Source organism: Xyrauchen texanus, chromosome 42 (assembly GCF_025860055.1).
Source record: "Xyrauchen texanus isolate HMW12.3.18 chromosome 42, RBS_HiC_50CHRs, whole genome shotgun sequence".
Lineage (NCBI taxonomy): Eukaryota > Metazoa > Chordata > Actinopteri > Cypriniformes > Catostomidae > Xyrauchen > Xyrauchen texanus.
Genome location: NC_068317.1, coordinates 30,088,843 through 30,110,118, shown reverse-complemented (window position 1 = coordinate 30,110,118; position 21,276 = coordinate 30,088,843). Strand labels below are relative to the sequence as shown.

The 21,276-nt window shown below is 35.4% G+C and overlaps 1 protein-coding gene across 1 annotated transcript in view; it reads right to left on the bottom strand.

Annotated features, from left to right (window-relative positions):
- LOC127634896 (potassium voltage-gated channel subfamily C member 1-like) overlaps nucleotides 1-21,276 on the bottom strand; it is a 77,147-nt gene that overhangs the window by 2,045 nt on the left and 53,826 nt on the right. The gene's annotated exons all lie outside the window — the stretch shown is intronic.

Here is a 21,276-nt window from a genome sequence, read left to right as displayed (position 1 = left end):
CCAAAGAGACGAAACATGGTTAAAATTGTTCCACAGACAGAATGGAGTTCTCAAAATGAAGTTGCATGCACTGAACACCGTTGTGCAATGTATCTTCGCAAGGGTGAAAAAGTCCAGTCCCAGAGAAATCATGCAGAAGTTAATTACAATGCATTATATACTAATATATATATATATATTAGTCTTTACAGTGTATAACCTCCTATTATTGAAAAGTACATTTTAGGTTCTAGATGTAAAGATTTTGAAATCAGGAATGGAATAGTCCACCCCAGATACATTAAAGATACATTTAAAATATACTATTATGTTGTTGTTGACAAAGGAAACTTATCGATTAAACAGTAGAAAACTTGGTAAGGTTTACCTGTAGATGGCTCGTAAAACTTAAGCAAGTACTGTAAGAATTCTGTTAACAGATTATTCATTCAACTTTAATAGCTGTAAATTAAATTTATGTTTTGGGTTTGATTCGATTTAAGCTAAATTGACAGCATTATAACATGATGATATTTATAATGTAATTTATTTATAATTACAGTAAGACACTTGGGGGTCAGTCCATAAAGGTAAAAATACATATGATTTCAAAGTATAGCCACAAGACCTTTTAACATTATTTGTGTTAACACGACTTTAGTATGATAAAATCGCTTACTAACCTTATCTGTGTAAAGTTATATCCAGTACTGAAATGTTGTTGTCATGACGACGTAACGCTGGTAATCCCAGTATTGTATATAACTTCACACAGATAAAATTAGTAAGCTTTTTTTTTTCACGCTAAAATCCTGTTAACATATAATGTTTATGTCTTGTGGCTTTACTTTTACAGTGTGTAGTTTAATGTATATGGACTGGCCCCTTTCACTTCCATAGTAAATGCCTTACTGTAAGTGTGATTTTGTTTTCTTTTTCTCTTTTAAATGAACAAGGTATAAGTCTAAATATTTTTTTGTAGTGATCAACTTTATTTCACAAATGCTGTTGACTGAGCTTCATTTTTATTAAACCCAAAACATTCCTTTAATCACTTATTGTTTCAGTTGGCGTCAATTTATGATTTCTAAACTCAAAATAAAAAAAGTTGACATTAATTAATTGCACTATGACTCATTTCTAACTATTTCTCAACCACAATAGCAATATCTTAAAAGTTAAAGCTTATGTACGTAATTATTTCTTATCAGTGTATTACAATCCCATTTCCGAATAAGTTGGGACAGTATGAAAAATTCCAATAAAAACAAAAAGGAGTGATTTGTAAATTATATTCACCCTTTTCTAAATTCAAAACACTACAACTAAACTTTTTTCTTTTTTTTTTTATGTACAGTAATTTCAAATCAGATGATGGCAACACACTTCAAAAAAGTTGAGACAGGGACAATTTAAGACTAATAACAATTTGCCAAGTTGAAATAACAATGTGATGTGAAACCGGAGATGTTAAACAGGTGAGACAATTGTGTTGTAGTATATAAGGAGCCTCCAAAAACAGCCCAGTCCATCAAGAGCAAGGATCATTCGAGACTTGTCAATTTACCAACAGATGCTTCAGCAAATAATCCAGCACTTTGAGAACAATGTTCCCCAAATACCAATGGGAATGATTTTGGCCATTTCCCCCTCTACAGTGCACAATATAGTTAAAAGATTCAAGGAATCTGGTCAAATCTCGGAGCGTAAAGAGCAAGACGAAAACCACTTCTGAATGCACGTGATCACTGATCCCTCAGACGTCACTGTCTTATATAACAGCATTCATCTGGAATGGATATCATGAACATGGGCTTGGGATTACTTTAGCAAACTTTTGTTAGTCAACACCATTCGCCACTACATCCACAGATGCAAGTTAAGTCTTTACTATGCAAAGGAGAAGCCATACATCATCACTGTCCACTCTGGGTTCGGTCTCATCTTAGATGGAAAGTAGAACAGTGGAAACGTTTTTTTTTTGGACTGAAGAGTCCACATTTAAAATTGTGTTTGAAAAACACAGCCGTTGTGTTATCCGGGCCAAAGAGGAAAAAGACCAATCAAGCTGTTATCAGCGTCAGGTCCAAAAGCCAGTGTCTGTATGGGCCAGGGGTGTCACTACACGCACATCTGTGATGGCAGCATTAATGCAGACAGATATGTAGAAATTTTAGAGCAGCATATACTGCCATCCAGCACCGTCTTTTCCAGGGACATCCTTCCAGGACAACTTCAAACCACATACTGCTTGGATTACAAGTGCATGGCTGTGTAATCCGAGAGTGCGGGTGCTAGACTGGCCTGCCTGCAGTCCTGACCATCTCCAATTGAGAAAGTGTGGCGCATTACAAGGCGCACAATACGACAACGAAGACCCCGTTTCTAAACTTAACAGACTTGTGTCTTTAGTGTCTAAATGCTTAATAAGTGTTATTAGAAGAAATGGGGATGTTTCACATGGTAAACACTCGACTGTCACAACTTTTTTGGAGTTTGTTGCAATATGATTTGAAATTACTGTACATAAAAAACAATGAAATTCACAAGGTACAACATCATATAATGTTTAGTTGTGGTTCAATATAGCAAGGGTGAATATCATTTACAAATCACTCCTTTTTGTTTTTATTAGCATTGTTCATACTGTCCCAACTTTTTCGGAATTGGGGTTGTAGAAAAGTATGGGTTTTATTTCAGATCCAAAATGTACCTTCATGTAACGTATTTTGCTGTATTTATATATACATATATATTTGAACATTACCAGGGTGAAAGAGCATTTAAGTACATTTAACATGTGAAAAATACAGTTCATTTGAAATATTCAGGGTTTATGTAAAATCAAACATTCAAAACATACACAAACACACACACTCACTGACAATACACACAAACAAATATTCAAATGTACCATAAATAAATATCAGTGTAATAATAAAAGAATAACCATCATACGTAAAGAGAAAAGCAGACATGTGTTTAATGAGAATCCAAATAGATACAGATATATACATATTAAGTGTGAGATGTCAGCCTAGAAGCTTTGTGTTAACAGGTGAAGCTAGGTAAATCTAGCTAGCAGTGTATGAGTCTCTACAACAACACTGTAGCCTAAAATATCCTCATAGAGGGCTCTCGTTTTTTAATATTAACGTGTTCTATGTGTTTCAGTGACCTGACAGTGTTGTATAGAGTATAACTACATGGAATACACTTCACAGAAAAAAATCAGTCTTTAAATATAGATTTTCTAACATTTAAAACACCTGCATACTACAGGAACAGCACAATATTAACATTAACATTGACTGAATGCTCACAAATGAAGGAGAAAGAGTTTTATTACCCTGTGGCAGGGCGGAGGGCGGGGCCGGGTCATGATCCTACGCACCCGGTCCCGTATTTGCTTAATTATGCCTCCGCCCTGCCACATACCCAACTAGAGAACGAGTCTTCTCAACTAACTAATCACTAGAGATTACTAAGTAATAGAGACTAATATATTTTAGTGAAAAAAGTCTCTGATTTCACAGTGTGTAAGGAGCTGGCCCGGCGTCCCTTTATTTGCATAAAGGGTTTAGTTCACCCAAAAATGAAAATTCCCGCATCAGGTGTTTGAAAACATGTCTGACTTAGTTTCCTTCAAGGACCACATAAGCAGTTTTCATTTTTGGGTGAACTATCCCTTCATTCTTGACAAAGATTGTTTCGGGATACATCATTGGACCAGGTTTGAATGATATAGGTGCCATGTTTAAAACAAAATGGCTCCTTATTGATACATATATTTACTGTCTTAGCAGTGGATTGTTCTCCATTGGGAAACTAAATAACATTCAATGAAAACTAGATAACATACAGTACCCTATAAACTACAACTTTGCAATTATTGCAACATATTCTTTTTCTTTTTGCTATTTCATGGAAGTATTTTCTCAGAAATGGCTTATTTACTTATAGTGTCATCTCTTTTCTTTATGATTCTGGAAGCACTTGGTCGTATAGACCTGAATACATTTATAGTTTTAACTATTTCTATTTATCTAAAAGAACCACAGTGACACATATGTATATATCATATACAAATGAAACTGTCGTGTAATGTTTTTGAAAACAAAAACAATCTGTCTTTGAAAAACATTCAAAATATAATAAAAAACCAACAGCAGGACATTATTGACACGATACAGAAACAAATACTCGGGATGCTCTCGAAATGAACAAATCCACATTAACATGATTAAACCTCTTCGTCATCTTCAATTCTTCATTCTTTTACCCTTTTCCTTTTGTTTTCTTCATTAGGATTAAACAAATACACATATACCTGTATTTTGTGTACATATGCACATGTGCTTATGAGTCAGGGTGGCATATTGCACATGTTTTGCATATATATATATATATATATATATATGGAATGATATTCCGGACATTATTCAAAAGGAATTGCAAATTGTATTTGCAATTGCGTTTTCAATTTGTGGACGCATAAAATGTGACATAATCCAAACGCAATTGCAAATTGCGCATTACCGTTTGCATTTTCGTTTAAGCGAATGCACAGTGACTGCCAAATTTCAAATGGAAAAGCAAAGTCCGTTTGCAACTGTGTTTCCCATATCTTACGAGTTTTGGCCCTGTCATATTTAAATAGCAATTTCAATTACCACGTCTGCTTTTTCACTTTCTCAGCGTCGCGTATGTAGCCAGCCAAAACTCAAATGCAATACTAATTCCCTTAGTATTTCCATTGATGCCTTACACGGAAACCTGTCAATCAGGGTCAAGGGTGGGATTATGCTATGGGGCGTGTTTGTCTTGGGAAGTGACATCACTCACAGTCTATCAGGATCAATAATTAGCACTGCACTTTATTCATCTTATATCTCACACTGGACTGTCAACATATTCTCCTCAATATACTACTTCATAGATATATATATATATATTTCATATACTCCTACTTATTGTATTGTATATTGTGTGTATTGTTTACTGTACATTGTATATAATTATTGTGTTGTGTAAATATGTGTACATTTGACTTGTAAATTGTTTTGTGTAAGTATGTTGTTTACTGTAACTGGTATATGTCTCGTCACTGTCATGGCTGCTATGTTGCTCGGAACTGCACACAAGAATTTCACCTACTGTTGCACTTGTGTACATGGTAGTGTGACAATAAAGTGATTTGATTTGATTTGATTTGATTTGATAAACCGGCGTCTGTTCAGGGCATCACCTCTTGACCGTCGACTGTGAGTGACGTCACTTCCCAAGACAAACACGCCCCATAGCATAATCCCACCCTTGACCCTGATTGACAGGTTTCTGTGTAAGGCATCGGAAATGGAAATACTAAGGGAATTAGTATTCCATTTGAGTATTAGAAAATCAGTTATTTTGAATTCTTATAATAAAGGTGGCTTAAATTTAATTGATTTTGATTCTCTTAACAATACCTTAAAAATTAATTGGCTTAAACGTTTCCTTCACAATCAATCTTCTATTTGGAGTATAATCCCAAGATATATTTTTTCTCAATTAGGAGGCATACATTTTCTTTTAATGTGCAATTATTCAATTAGTAAACTTCCTGTCAAACTTTCCAATTATCATCAGCAGATGCTTATGGCTTGGAAACTTATTTACAAGCATAATTTCTCGCCACACAATTTTTTAATTTGGAACAACTGTAATATTCTTCATAAGAGGAAAAACTGAAAACTGGTTCAATAATGGGGTGATATTAGTAAACCAGCTATTTGATAGTGAAGGTAATTTATTTAATTATTCCAATTTTGTTTCAGGATACCAATTCCCAGTATCTAGTAAATAATTGAATATAGTTTTCAAGGCCATCTCTTTGGAAATGTGTATGCTGTTTAGAAACATTAATAGTGCTACAGTGACTTCTGTTTCTCCCCCTAGCCCTGAATCTACTGTGGTTGGTTCTGTTTGTTTTTCAATACATAAATCCAATTATAAAATTAGGTCATTATTTTTGGACCCTGTTACTTCAATTCCTTCCTCCATTTCTTATTGGAATAACCTTTTTGATGATATTAAATGGTCATATGTTTGGTCACTTCCTCAGAAATTCTTTCTAACTAATAAAGTTAAAGAAATATCCTATAAAATTATTCATAGATTTTATCCAGTTAAATACTTTTTAAAGAAATTTAGAAATGATATTGATACTTCCTGCTCTTTTTGTGAAGCCTCCTCTGAAACTGTTGATCATTTGTTTTGGGAATGTCTTTTTACTCGGTCTTTCTGGAACAATATTGATGCTCTGATTGTCCAAAAGGTTTTATGTAACTTTTCTTTATCATATAGACACATTCTTTTTGGATTTTATGTTAAAGACAAGAATCTAATTAATGCATGTTTTTGTATAAACCTTCTTTTATATATTGGAAAGTTTCATATCCATAAATGTAAATATATGAAAAGTAAACCCCACTTTAGCTTTTTCAAAGAAGAATTGAAGATGTATTTAAATACAATTTCAACTTCTGTTAACAAGAAAGCAATGAAAACATCCAGAATTAGTGCCATGTTTAATATTCTCTCTTAATGTTTTTTTCTTTTGTGCCCTCTTCTTCTTTTTTTTTCTTTCTTCTCTTACTCTCTTTTCTTTTTAGACTATTGTTGAATATATTTAAATTTCTTTCACATTTCCTCTCTTAATGTATTCTGAACCATAATTTCTCTTTTGTTTTGAAAGATTGTTTATATTTCTTGTATGTATCGTCTTGTTCTGTTTGTTAATATTGCAATAAAAAAAATAAAAATAAAAAAAAATAGTATTGCATTTGAGTTTTGGCTGGCTACATACGCGACGCTGAGAAAGTGAAAAAGCAGACGTGGTAATTGAAATTGCTATTTAAATATGACAGGACCAAAACTCGTAAGATATGGGAAACACAGTTGCAAACGGACTTTGCTTTTCCATTTGAAATTTGGCAGTCACTGTGCGTTCGCTTAAACGAAAATGCAAACGGTTATGCGCGATTTGCAATTGCGTTTGGATTGTCACTTTTTATGCGTCCACAAATTGAAAACGCAATTGCAAATACAATTTGCAATTCCTTTTGAATAATGTCCGGAAAATCATTCCATATATATATATATATATATATATAACCTGTATATTCCAAATAAAAATATTGTCATTTAGAGAAGTTCAGAAATCAATATTTGGTGGAATAACCCTGATTTTCAAATCACAGGTTTCATGCTTCTTGGCATGCTCTCTACCAGTCTTTCACATTGCTGTTGGGTGACTTTATGGCACTTCTGGTGCAAAAATTCAAGCAGCTCTGCTTTGTTAGATGGCTTGTGGCCATCCATATTCCTCTTGATCACATTCCAGATGTTTTTCCAGATGTGTGTCATGGAGCATTGTCCTGCTGGAAGAGACAATCCTCAGAGTTGGGGAACATTTGTCAGAGCGGAAGGAAGCAAGTTTTCTTCCAGGATAACCTTGTACGTGACTTGATTCATGCATCCTTCCAAATTTCACAGTGGGTGCGAGATCGGTGATGATCTGGGGGTGCTTCAGCATGGCTGGAATCGGACAGATTCATCTTTGTGAAGGTTATCCTGGAAGAAAACTTCCTTCTGCTCTGAAGATTTTTTCCCAAACTCTGAGGATTGGTTTTTCCATCAAGGCAATGCTCCATGCCACACAGTCAGGTCAATCAAGGTGTAGATGGAGGACCACCAGATCAAGACCCTGTCATGGCCAGCCCAATCTCTAGACCTGAACCCCATTGAAAACCTCTGAAATGTGATCAAGAGGAAGAAGCCATCAAACAAAGCAGAGCTGCTTGAAATATTGCACCAGGAGTGGCATAAAGTCACCCAACAGCAATGTGAAAGACTGGTAGAGAACATGCCAAGACACATGAAAGCTGTGATTGAAAATCAGGGTTATTCCACCAAATAGAGATTTCTGAACTCTTCCTAAATTAAAGTATTTGTATAGTGTTATTTAAAATTAATATGAACTTCTTTGCATTATTCGAGGTCTGAATACACGGCATATATTTTGTAATTTTGACCAGTTGTCATTTTCTGCAATTAAATGCTCAAATGACAATATTTTGACTTTGGGAGAAATGTTGTCAGTTTTACTCAGACACATACCTATAATAGTAAATCCAGAGAAACTGATAATTTTGCAGTGGTCTCTTGTGACCGTATATTTATGTAGATGGATGAGTTTTTAAGAGTTTGCAAAATCCTTTTTTTAGCACTGAGGCAACATTTTAAACATAATTCAATCACATTTAGCTGTTTTAGCTTTTTTGTTTAGTGGTGGAATAAATTTGGCAACATGTTCATATTAGCAAAACACAATAAGTAAGCATTAAGCAAACAACAAAAACAAACATGATCAAAGTACCACGCACAAACGCACACTTAAATAGCAATGAATAACATTCAAATACAATTATACTTTTTTTGTTTTGGATTTAGCTTTCGTTCAATTCAGGTTTGATTCTAGAGTATACAACAGGCTAGTAATTAAACAAAAATATTTGCCAGGCAATTACTGTGCAATGACAAAAAAACAAAAACAACAACAATAACACATCTGGAAACACTTTACAAATAGGTTGTATTTGTTAACATAAATGCATAGGTATTATGAACTAACAATGAACAACATATTTTTACGACATTTATTAATTTTGGCTAATTTTCAATAATAAAAAATAAAATAGTTATTTGTTCATTCATGTTAATTCATAATGCATTAATTCACGATAATGTATACAACTTTTTAATTTAAAAAATATATTAGTATACAGTATGTTGAAATTAACATTAAACCAAGAATAATAAGTGTTGTAAAAGCATTGTTCATTGTTAACTAATGTGGTTAACTAATGTTAACAAATTCAACCTTATTTTACCAAACATAATAAATAAATAAATAAATAAATAATAAATAGAATGCATATAGTATGTGGGATACACTTATTTTGCCCCCTATGGTTCTATTTAAGGAGTATTGATTGCATATGTACAATATTCTTGCATAAAAAGTTCTGGCGGGTATTCTATAGTCCAGAATTAAATATATTCACAGTAATATTCATCAGAGATAATTCAGTGTTTGTGGGAGTAGCACAAGATGAAAGGATTTTGAAAATAAAATTAGAATAATGAGTGTAATGAAATGAAAATACATGAATCTACGGCCGATCTATCTTGCTTTTGCATCAAAATCGCTCTACACTTCCTCGTAAAACGAATGTGGACATGATACTACCCCTTGTCCCAGCACAGAAAAACCCCCCAAAACATTTACTTCTGTTCATAAACACATATTGCACCGAGCAATAACCTGGTAAACTTGCTAGTTCTCAAGTTCACATTTAGATCAAGGGCGTAGATTTGGCTTAAACATTGGGGAGGTTACAGTCTAAAGAATTTACTTAAATATTGGGGGGGTCGTACTAGCTTGTTTTGATGATAGGGGTTACCCATCCCCCCATCCCCCCTGGAATCTACGCCCCTGCCCATGATCATTCGCAAACATCGCTATTCAGTCTTCACCACCACATCGTTTCTTGCTCATTAGTGAGGCATGTTTACTGACGTAGTCTATGTTTTTTGTTATTGCTATGCATGCGAGTGTGAGGCTGTAATTCCTTTCATCATCCTTTCCTGAGTCGTTCTGTCACTTTCCACCTTTTCTGCTACAAAATGGAGGGAATGGGGGAGCGACAGCGACGGAGGGGTCCAGGGGCCTCGTAAGGGTCAAATGGCGTGCTGGTGATGGGGGTCAAACGCAGGGACGACCCCGCCATTCCTGATATGTTGTTCAGGCTGCGAGATTTCTCGTAGCCAGTGGCTGCTGGAAATCCATCGATTTATTTGGTTGATTTTTAGACCGGGTTGAAGTTTAAACGTTTTGATTCATGTCAGTGAGAGGTTTTTAGATTCAACACCATGGAAAATGGAGTGGACCGTTATTAAATGTTACATGAGGTTATGTTGTGGTTTGGTTAATATAACGATTTGAGTGACAATGTAGCGGACAGAATGGGTTTTGGGGTATGGGTAAAGAAGCAAATGAAATATAAAACACGATTGTACAGTTTGAGCGTAGATATAAAAGGAAAGTGGGACGAATGTGAAATTAAAGGTGAAGAGACACATAATAGACAAACGTACAGATACACAAGACAAGACAAAACAGGAAAATGAGAGTTATGAAATTCATCATACATTGGTTTCTAAAAATTCCACAACACAGACTGTTTCGGACAATACACAAAGTCCACACTTTCCCACTGGTTGAAGAAAACACAGGGTGGATTGTTTGCTAGATATTCAAAATTCAGAGTTTGGAAGTTGGAATAGAAAAGGTCACGATTAAGTGTTTCGGTTAACCAGTGGTTGTTAAGCAGGGCAGATAGTTTTAGACAACAAATAAGACACAAGCTGAAGTGCCCTCGGCAGACTGTAGGAGATTGCTAAGGAAATCACAGCGGCCATTGTGAGAATTTAGCAAAGCATGAATGTATAATAGAGTGTTGGTGGGTTTTGAGTAATTACTGGCCACGTACACACTGGAACATTTGAGGAGTGACAACAGCATTTATTTATAGGGATGAATCCCCTAAGTATGTGTATTCATGCACTGAATAAATGAGTCGTTTCAACTGCTTCAAACTTACGATGGTTTACTTGTGATAACCATGGAAACGTTTGCCGACTTGTGGCTGTAAACAACAAACATGGATGATACAGTTAAACCTGTTTTAGGTTGTTTAGGTTGTAATCCAAAAACCCAGATGAGAATTATCATTTTTGAGCCATATCAAAGTTTCAAAACAGGTTGCTATCACAATGTTAACTAATGGGATAGTTCACCCAAAAATGTATATACTCTCATTATTTACTCATCCTCATGATATTCCAGGTGTGTATGACTTTCATTCTTCACCAGAACACTTTTGAATAAAAATAGAAAAATATCTCAGCTCAGAAGGTCCTTAAAATGCAAGTGAATGCCGATAAAACATTTCCAGCTCTATAAAGAACGGACAGTCAGCGTAAACGTCATACATGTGACTCCAGCTGTTAAATGAACGTCTTCTAAAGCGACACGATCGCTTTTGCTGAGAAAAGATCATATTTAAGTGCTTTTTTAAAACTCTAAATGTGAGTGATGCAATCGCATTGGCATTTGAAACACGTGAGAAGTGCGTCACGTGCGTCACAGCCGAAGAGCAGCGCTGTTTACAAGTGAGAAGGAGGAACACTGTACAGTAGCTTGGTTGGTTGTGGTTTAGATCTGTATTTATCTGTTTCTTTACTCACAATGGTGCGTTTGTGTGCTCATCCTGGATGTCTCAACCGAGTGGAGAATGTGAGATTACATCCGTATTATGGCAACACGAATACGTCACATGAAAGACCACGTGATCTCCACCCTCTTATGATGCTTAACCTCATGTTGGATTATAGTTAAAAAGTACTTAAATATTTATCTTTTTTGCACCAAAAGTGATTGTGTTGCTTTAGAAGACATTAATTTAACCTCTGGAGTCATACTGATGACATTTATGCTGACTGTCTGTGATTTTTGGAGCTTCTAAAGAGAAATCTCCAATCTTTGGGATTTTAAGGACCTCCTGAGCTGAGATATTTCTCTATTTGTCTTCAAATGTGTTCTGGTGAAGAATGAAAGTCATACACATCTGGGATATCATGAGGGTGTGTAAATAATGAGAGAATTTTCATTTTTGGGTGAACTATCCCTTTAAGGACTGCAACTGCCATGAGCATGTGAGCTATGTGCTTTACGAAGTGGACGACTGTTTTTCTCCCTCTCTAGCGACGGGTTAGTAACATGATTTTTAAAAGACAAAACGGCTTCAAAGTCCCCGACTGAGGTATGACTGTGTGCAATATATGTTCTAGGGGGAGATGGGTGTTTGCTGTCCTTTTCTGCATATTGCGGCACCGTTTGGTGGCCTGTTCTGCATAACATGGCGGCTCATTTTTGCTTATCGAGGCCCATTCGGCACGTTTTGCGGCTGACCCACCAGCCCGCTCGGTTCTACCGATGGCCAGTCCGCCCCTGATTGGCCCCAAATGGCGTCGGCCCACCGGGAAAATGCCTGGTATTCCAAATTACCAGTCCAGCCCTGGATCAGGCTGAAATTTCTCAAGAGTGAACTACCAGATTCCCACCCTGTTTGACTAATGACATTACAATGATCTTTCAAGGCATTTTGGAATACTGGATACAAAAAAAATATTTTGACCGATTTGAGAACCGTTTTGACTAAATTAAGGACTGAGAGAAACAATTCACTGACAAATTGGGCATCAATAAGGCTTGTGAGCATGATTTACTCTACACAATATTATCAATATATATGTATAGCAATATTATATATATATGCATATATATACATATATATATAATTACCTATTAAATTATTTAAAATTACAACCGATATTTTCGTAACCGTGGGAACCCTGAAACTATGTGTGTACAGAACAGAATTAAGCACTGACAGGAGTGAAAGCCTTATTTAGCTGTAGTGTACGTGGCCAATAAGATGACGTCATTACTGTAATTCTCAACCATTTCTGTTTTACTGTTAAACATCTCTCTATGACGCATTCTTCATTGTGTTAGAGTTGAGAACAGGGTGCTCATGCTCATGCGGGCCGCTGGCTGGTTTACTTGACAACCTCTGCAACATCCTGTTCCACTTCACTTGACTATGAGGTCATAAAGCCTAGAATAAGCTTTACCAAAAATGGTTGAAAACACTTTGAAACATGTAATTAGAGGTGACTTGGCATTGTATCTTGTCGGACTGTAAATAAAGATTTCAATCAGACTCACATGAGTGTTACATAAAGATTTGGGAATTCGTTAACCAGACTTTTTGGACCAACAAATCAAATGAAGTGTTGTGACTAGCAGCGATCTTCTACCCACATATCAGATCTGTATTTCTCTCTCTCCCTTTATCTCCCATTCTTCCGATACATGTGTTTATTTGGGAAAGAGAGACGTACATATGGGAAAATTTTGCCACACATTGACAACAGAAAATACTCTAGAAGGAAAACACACAAGAAAAAAAAGTTGTTTCCTCTGAAAGTAGGACAACGGCACACACACACACACACACGCACACACGCACACACACACACACACACGCAAACACACACACACACACACACACACACACACACACACACATACACACGTTGGTGCAGCTATCCTTATAAGGACTCTCCATAGACATAATGATTTTTATACTGTACGGACCATAGATTCAATCCCCTATCCCTAAACCTAACCCCTTACAAAAAACATTCTGCATTTTTTAATTTTCAATAAAACATAATTTAGTATGGTTTTTAAATTATACACTGAAAATGTCCTCATAAACCACATTTATAGCATAATACCCTTGTAATTACCAGTTTGTAACCTAAAATTATTTCCTCGTAAATCACTTAAACCTGCCCGCTCACACACACACACACACACACACACACACACACACACACACACACACACACACACACACACACACACACACACAGACTTACGGTTCCTCTATTACTTTCCCACATAAATGTCCACAAATCCACAATCAAACACAACCACTCTCAAATACACACAATGACCAAACACACAAAAACTCAACACTACATCACACACAATTTATATGCTTGCCTTTCACATATACACACCCAACATTATGCTCTTTCTGTTGCGTTCCTTCACACACTTACACACTTTCAATACTTAAAGACCGTCAGTCCGTCCATTATCAGCACAGTCAGCGCGAACAGCCCAGTGTTTTTACACTGCAAAAAAGATCATTTTCTTATAAATATTTTTTCTTGCTTTCCAGCAACATATCTAAACATTCTTACGACAGGATACATTTACCTGAGAAGCAAAATTACAGAAAATATTTTGTCTTGTTTTCAGAGAAATACAATAAAAATAAAGGAATGCTTATAATAAGAAAAAACTTTTTGCCATTGGGATGATTGCCACTTTCTCTGAAAGCAAAAGAGCGTTAATGGGCGGGGTCAAGTGCAATTTATTTTTGAGGTTCTTCTCCGGTTATTGCAAGCATCCTATTATATAGTCCATCATCAAGCACCAGCGATATAAACAAAGTTGGTAGTGTAAATGTACTGTATGCAATACATTTGAACAATACAAATATGGATTTACATTTGTTTGTGCATTAACTGCACATTTCTATGACAGTGACATGTTGCTTTTATGTGCATGGTAAATGTGGTGCTTGACAGGATTTGGATGTAGGTCGTTAAGTTGTAGAGAATATTAGTCTTATATGTATTATTGATTTGTGATCAAGTGATGCACAAATCATGGCAAGTGTTCACAGTGATAGCATCGCCCATGCACCGGTACATTTTTATTAAAAATTTCAACTAATAATGTTTCTAAATTCAAATTAGACTTCAAACTAAATGAAAATATCCTAAAATATATTATACGTTTTATATATATTATATATTATTATATATCTAATATATTATAAGACTTTAAAAATCACTCTACTTTACACAACTGTAAATATAAATTTAATAATAATAATAATTGAAAAATAAACCATGAACTCTAGAAAGTTTAACACAAATCTCAAACAATTTTGTTTTATAAAATGCTTCAACAGTGATTGTCAGGGACATATTTTGATGTTCCTCTATATTTTCAGAGTGTGGACATGAACTTTATTACTATCTGCTGGTTGAATCTCCAAACTGCAAGTTTAGACTTTGCGCTGAAATAAGATGTGGTTCTGAAACACATTAGCACAATTACCTATTTCTCAGGAAAATAGCAATGTGCACTTTGACCATGTCATTAACATATAATACACCCACAGTTTGCATGTATACACCCACAGATAGAGCAAACACTCCCATCCATGGCCACTCACGCTTTGCGCTGGACTGCACGGTTGTTGAGCTGTCATGAAAACAGAGGCCTAATATCTTGTCACTCTCAAATCATTTCATTTTTTTTTAATGATGTTTAGAAATGTGTACTGGAAATAAAACTAAAATACTAAAACTAAATGCTAAAGTTTGTTTGTAGTTTAGACACTTGGGCAGTCTGGGTCTGTGCATGTCTCCTGCACATGCCGTTGAAAACATTAATAGAGTATATACAAAGCAAAACAGTCATAGTGCGCGTGCGATGTGCGCGTCCATATAGACTCGTGGTCAAAGATAGAACACTTTAAAAGTCTAAAGTGTTCAACCATGCGTGAGATGTAATGGCACTTGGAAAAACTAATGATATCCTAGCCTTAAGACTGCAGCCTTCTAACTACAACATCCCGCATTTACCTGCATAAGCAGAGTCTGTTTTGACCTTTAATGACAACAGAAGTTTCATTTTTGTGTGAACTATCCCTTTAAGTATGTTCAACAGGTATGAGTACTTAAGTAATGTTTCTGCCCTGAAAGTGCCTGTTTTACAAGTTCATCTTGTCTTTGAAACCCAGCAGAGTAAATAACGATAACTTCATCCTCAAAAATTCACTTTAACGTCCCCTCTGGTTCCTTTCCGAGTACACACTGTAACACTACACACTACAAGAGGCTTTAACCGTGCAGCTTCCCAACGTACAGAACACAATGTGTCCTCATTATAGTACAGCATGCTCAATGTGTACTTCAGTATATTAGACTGCATCATCATTCAGTTTGTATGGAAGCCCTGAACTGCAAGGTGGAAAACAATTAACGGTGAAAATAAAAAAAAATTGTCTCAGTTATTTCCTGAGCCTAAGTCTTAATTTTTTTTCTCTCTTCAAATTTTTTATTTCTCTCTTAAAAAATTTTTTAAAAAATTTGAAGAGAGAATTGTTTTTTTAGAAGACACATTTTGTTGTAAATAATCTAATTTCTAAACAAAAAGATCATTTATAAATTAAATCCTCGCGACTGAACGGGGATGTCATGTTTCATGGTGGAATTTGATTATAATAATATATTTTAATATAACAAGTTGTCTATGCTTTTGAAACACACTGTCTACTGTCATGTAGCGGGAGATCATTTCAGGGATTGAAAGAGACTTTTAAGACAATACGTTTTTAAATCTAATTGTATTTCATTAATACATTTTCCGCCCAGTTTATCAAAATGAAATGTTTAAGCTGAAATAATTAAGATGTTTACATATTGTATTGAGGTAATTTCTTGTGTGAATGAATCAAGTTGCTAAACTACTAATAATTAAAACCACAAAATGTAAAATTAGACCATATGTTATTTATAGCGTCCATTTTACCTGGCGACTATGATCACACATAGTCCATTACTATAGTTACGTAACAGTAAGGGACGTGTGCGCTCTTTCACCATCATCCATTCATCAGTGAAATAATAAGGAAGCATTTTATTATCATTATTACATACTGAGATCATACTAAACAGATTCTTCATTTCAATAATAAAAGCGTAAGATTACATGTTTACTGATAGTGACACCTGGTGGCCAAGGTTGGTACAAAACAAATGATTTTGAAGAGAGAGAAAAAATATATATTTTGAAGAGAGAAAAAAAAATTTGAAAGAAAGAAATTGTTGACTTAGCAGTTCAGGAAGGATCTGAGACACTATAAAAAAAAATTTTTCACCGTTATTTTTTTTCTCCACCTTGTGGTTCAGGGCTTCCGTAAGTTTGGACGGGTACAGTAAACACTCACTGGATGAAAACAACTAGTTGCTGATTCTTTTATCCATCTGCTTGGTCAGCAACGCAGTTCAGACAGCCACACCCCCTTTTTATTATGTTTGTCTAGTAAGAGCTTTTAAAACGATTCCTCAGGAGACAGAGCGCATTAGTGAGGGTGTATGAGACAGGAAGAGTGAATATATTTAATGGGATTTATGGATACTTGATGGGTAAATGCAGCTGATGACACTGAAGTGTAATAATGTAAAGTTTGTATGATAGCGCTGTGAAAAAACGAGCTTGGCATATAAGTAACCAATCAAACAAACAAACACATGCAAATATGAAAAATGTCGAAAAAGTGTTGAAAAGCTACTGTGATAGCAACCGCAACTAATTCCCTTTCTGATATTCAAAGACAAGATGAAATCAAAATTAAAACTATTTACTGCCTTGATAAAGCGTCTGCTTTTATTGAGCATGCTTTATCAGTGCATGTTATCCTAAAGATAAAAGTTTATCAATATGTAATAACTTTACACCTTTAAAATTTGTATCTTCTCTGATGATGTAACCAAGTCCACAGGGGTGGACACAAATAATTAACCAATCATATCAGAGCGCAACATCTTGGTATTGAATCTACTTTCGATGTATAAAAAATAAGGTCCCTTCATTATGCCTACTTTTTACACCCTACTACAGCTGAATATGCTGATATAGTCAAATGTGTATCAAAAATACACAAAAATAAGCATGGTAACAGGGTGACTCTCACGAAACTAGTCTAGAAAATAATGTTTTGGGGCCAAAAAGATTTATTACATTGTGAGATTATTTACATTATAGTTTTGTACATTTTACCACTCAATTCACATTATCACAACATGAAAAAAATTCTATATTATTTAAATGGTGAAGTATTTCTACATAATAATGCATGCTCCCTTGGTACTGCCTTTTAGTTTGGTTGATTTTAATAAATAAAAAAATAATGAAAATGATCCATGAAAACAATGGGAACAGTAAAAGCAAAGGGGTAAAATGTCCTTAAATGTTCTGAAATGAATGTCACAATGCCAAAAAAAAGGCTTTATTTTCTTAATGCAAAATATTATTTAATATAATTTATTTATATATATATATATTTTTTTTTTTTTTGATTTGGGGTTAAATATGACTAGGATATTTTCTTGACAGGTTTCGTGAGAATCACCTAAACATTGCAATATTTTATGTGAGGCCTTTTTACTATTTACTTACTATAGAGCATACTTACACTATAAGTGGGAATGTACAATACGTAATGAAAAACTGAAAAGTGGCTGACAAGTTTTACCAAGTTACCCAGCTTTTATACCCCTGATGCAACTAAGTACACTGGTGACCAAAAGTTTGGAATAATGTACAGATTTTGCTCTTATGGAGAGATATTGGTACTTTTATTCAACAAAGTGGCATTCAACTGATCACAATGTATAGTCAGGACATTAATAATGTGAAAATTACTTTTACAATTTGTTCAGAACTTCTTAAACTACTTCAAAGAGTTCTCATTTAAAATCCTCCACGTGCAGCAATGACAGCATGGCAGATGTCAGTTTGTCCAGATTTCAGTTTGTCCAGATACTCAGGTGACCTTTCACCCCACACTTCCTGTAACACTTGACCTTTCACCCCACACTTCCTGTAGAACTTGACCTTTCACCCCACACTTCCTGTAGCACTTGCCATAGATGTGTCTGTCTTGTTGGACACTTCTCACACACCTTACAGTCTAGCTGATCCCAAAAAAGCTCAATGGGGTTAAGATCCATAACACTCTTTTCCAATTATCGGTTGTCCAATAATTCGAGTTCGAGTTTCTTTGCCTACTCGAACCTTTTCTTTTATCAAAAGTGGCTTTTTCTTTGCACTTCTTCCCATAAGGCCTCCTGAATCTTCTCTTTACTGTTGTACATGAAACTGGTGTTGAGCAGGTAGAATTCAATGAAGCTGTCAGCGGAGGACATGTGAGGCGCAATGTCTTGACTATACTCCCTTTGTGATCAGTTGAATGCCACTTTGGTGAATTAAAGTACCAATGTCCTTTCCGAAACAGCAAAATCTGTACATTATTCCAAACTTTTGGCTGCCAGTGTATGATGAATAATTAGTTACTGTATATAGTGCATATAGAATTACATAATATTGAAGAACAACGTATTATGAAGTATTACCATGCTCAAAATGTGCCATAAGGTTTGCATACATACTGTGTACCAGAAATATTTTATAAAGCAGCATTTCCTGTTTGAACATGTAGAAGACTTTAAAACAGTGATGATACAGAAGACAATACCTACCCAGACTCACGAATTAGAAACACTGGTGCTGCACTGATGGCCTGGAGATGCATGAAGGATGAAATGAGTGTTAGTCACACAGTGGAGAGAGTTAAAAACACAGTGAATGACATGGAAGGACAAAAAGGAGGTGTGCAAATATCAAAACCACATTTAGAAACTCGAACTCGGCGGCTAGTGCTATTTCATATACACCACTGTACAAGTGACCACCATAACATCAGTATCAATCACTGGATGTTATAATGATGTCATATGACATCAGTCATAATGATGATGATGATTATGATAATAATGCATTCTTAAAAAAATATTATGATAAGTTGACAGGTGATTTTGGCTCCACTCTGTGGCCATTTCCCCCAGAAACTCAACGCTTACAGCTTCAGCCACTAGAGGCAGTGATTCGAATTTCAGTAGGCACAGCTTTCAACCTTCTGTAGCTGAAATCATAGTGTGATCAGTCTGCATGCCATCATGTGTCATATATGTTGCTATGAAGGTCACGTGTACAGTACACAGCATCCAATGTGATGCTATTTCAGCTTGGCATGTTTCAGCAGCATGTCAGTGTATCGACCACTGGGCTGTTGGAGATAGAGAGAGCTCACATTGCCCACAATTAAGCTCTATCGATTGGCTTTTGACCAGAACTCAAAGCACGACAAACATGGTGGGATGCTGACCACACTGGAATGTTCAGTGTTGTAACAAGAGAGCCAATCTACTGCTCTGATACTGTTCTGTGTTTTCAAACTAGTCTATAAACATAAACAGTGCCCGTTTTGTGACCTGTTGACCTCTAAAATAAGACGACACTGCCCACAATGCACAGTCGTTAAATATGTGGCCTTCAAATACTGATTTAACTTTGAAATCCATTTAAACATGATGAAAAGGGTTTCTAAATGATAAGTTGTGATATTTGCAAAGGGTGTGGACAGGAAATGCACAGTTGCTGTAGAAACACACACATGCAACATCAATAACATCACAAATAGACATGGAAGGAGCGTGTGTATTTGGTATGAGATGAGTTTTGGAGAGTGAAATCGTAACAATTGATCATAAAAATCTAATTTCAGTTGTAAAAATCCACCAAATCCAGATCCCTTACAACATTGTCATATTCGTCTGTCTCCCGTGTTATTTATGTCTTCAGCATATTTAGATTAATCACACCAAAATAATCAAACTGAATCAAATCGTGGCTATATTCAGATTTAATGATGCATTGCATCATTTAGAAAGGATTGCAGTTGCAACTGAACTGAGCAATTAGGCCATACAGTATATTTATACCCCTGTAATGCATAACTTCTTCACTGTACATAGATTAAGTATAGACCTGATGGAGACCCTGTTTTAATATACTATATAAAAGTGTTCATGCTGTTGTCTTGCACATCACATGACGGAACTAGAGCACACCTGTTTTGTTTTGAAAAATGTCTTTCTCAAGGCGATTCTCATAAAAGCTCTCGTTTTGACCTTGTTAAGTGAATTTAGGCTCAAATTATGTGTGCACGGAATGCAAATACCAATCAAATGAGAACTTCAGTGAACGACACGTTTTTATTAAACAATGTTAACATAAATAATTACAAAGGGGTCATATTTAATTATTTTTCTTTGTTTAATTGAGGTGCAATTACATTTTTAGTAAAGTAGTTTGGATTCTTCTTCAGTAGTTTTTAACAGCCCAATCCTTCAAATATAACCTCTCGCCAAAGCTGCATTACATTGTGACAGATTTATAAAACAATCTGTGCTGAAATGCGATGTTCAAACTGTTAAGATCAAACCAGTCGGTCCTTGTGTCAGAATGATCTGCAGAGCGGTAGATGCTACACACCGCCAAATATGTGAAATGTCCTCCGAGCAACCGATAGTTCATAAAAAGCAAATGTGACAAGAAAAACACAATTGCTGAAGCAATCACTTCATTTTGTGGTGCTTCTAAGACACTTTCGGCTCATGTGTCGACTCGCATTCTCGGACTTGCATCACTTGTGCAATGCTCTATCAGTTGAACGACCGTGTAATTTGATCATGAATTTTGAGCAATGTAATGCAAAGGTTCAAATGTATCATCTTACAAGTTATGCGCTACATGTTTTGTCATAAGATAGCACTGTGTGAGGAAGGCGAAAACGAAGTGTTTATGAACCGATCATCTGCCGTTTTACTCGTGATTTGTGTGAAAGTGAATAA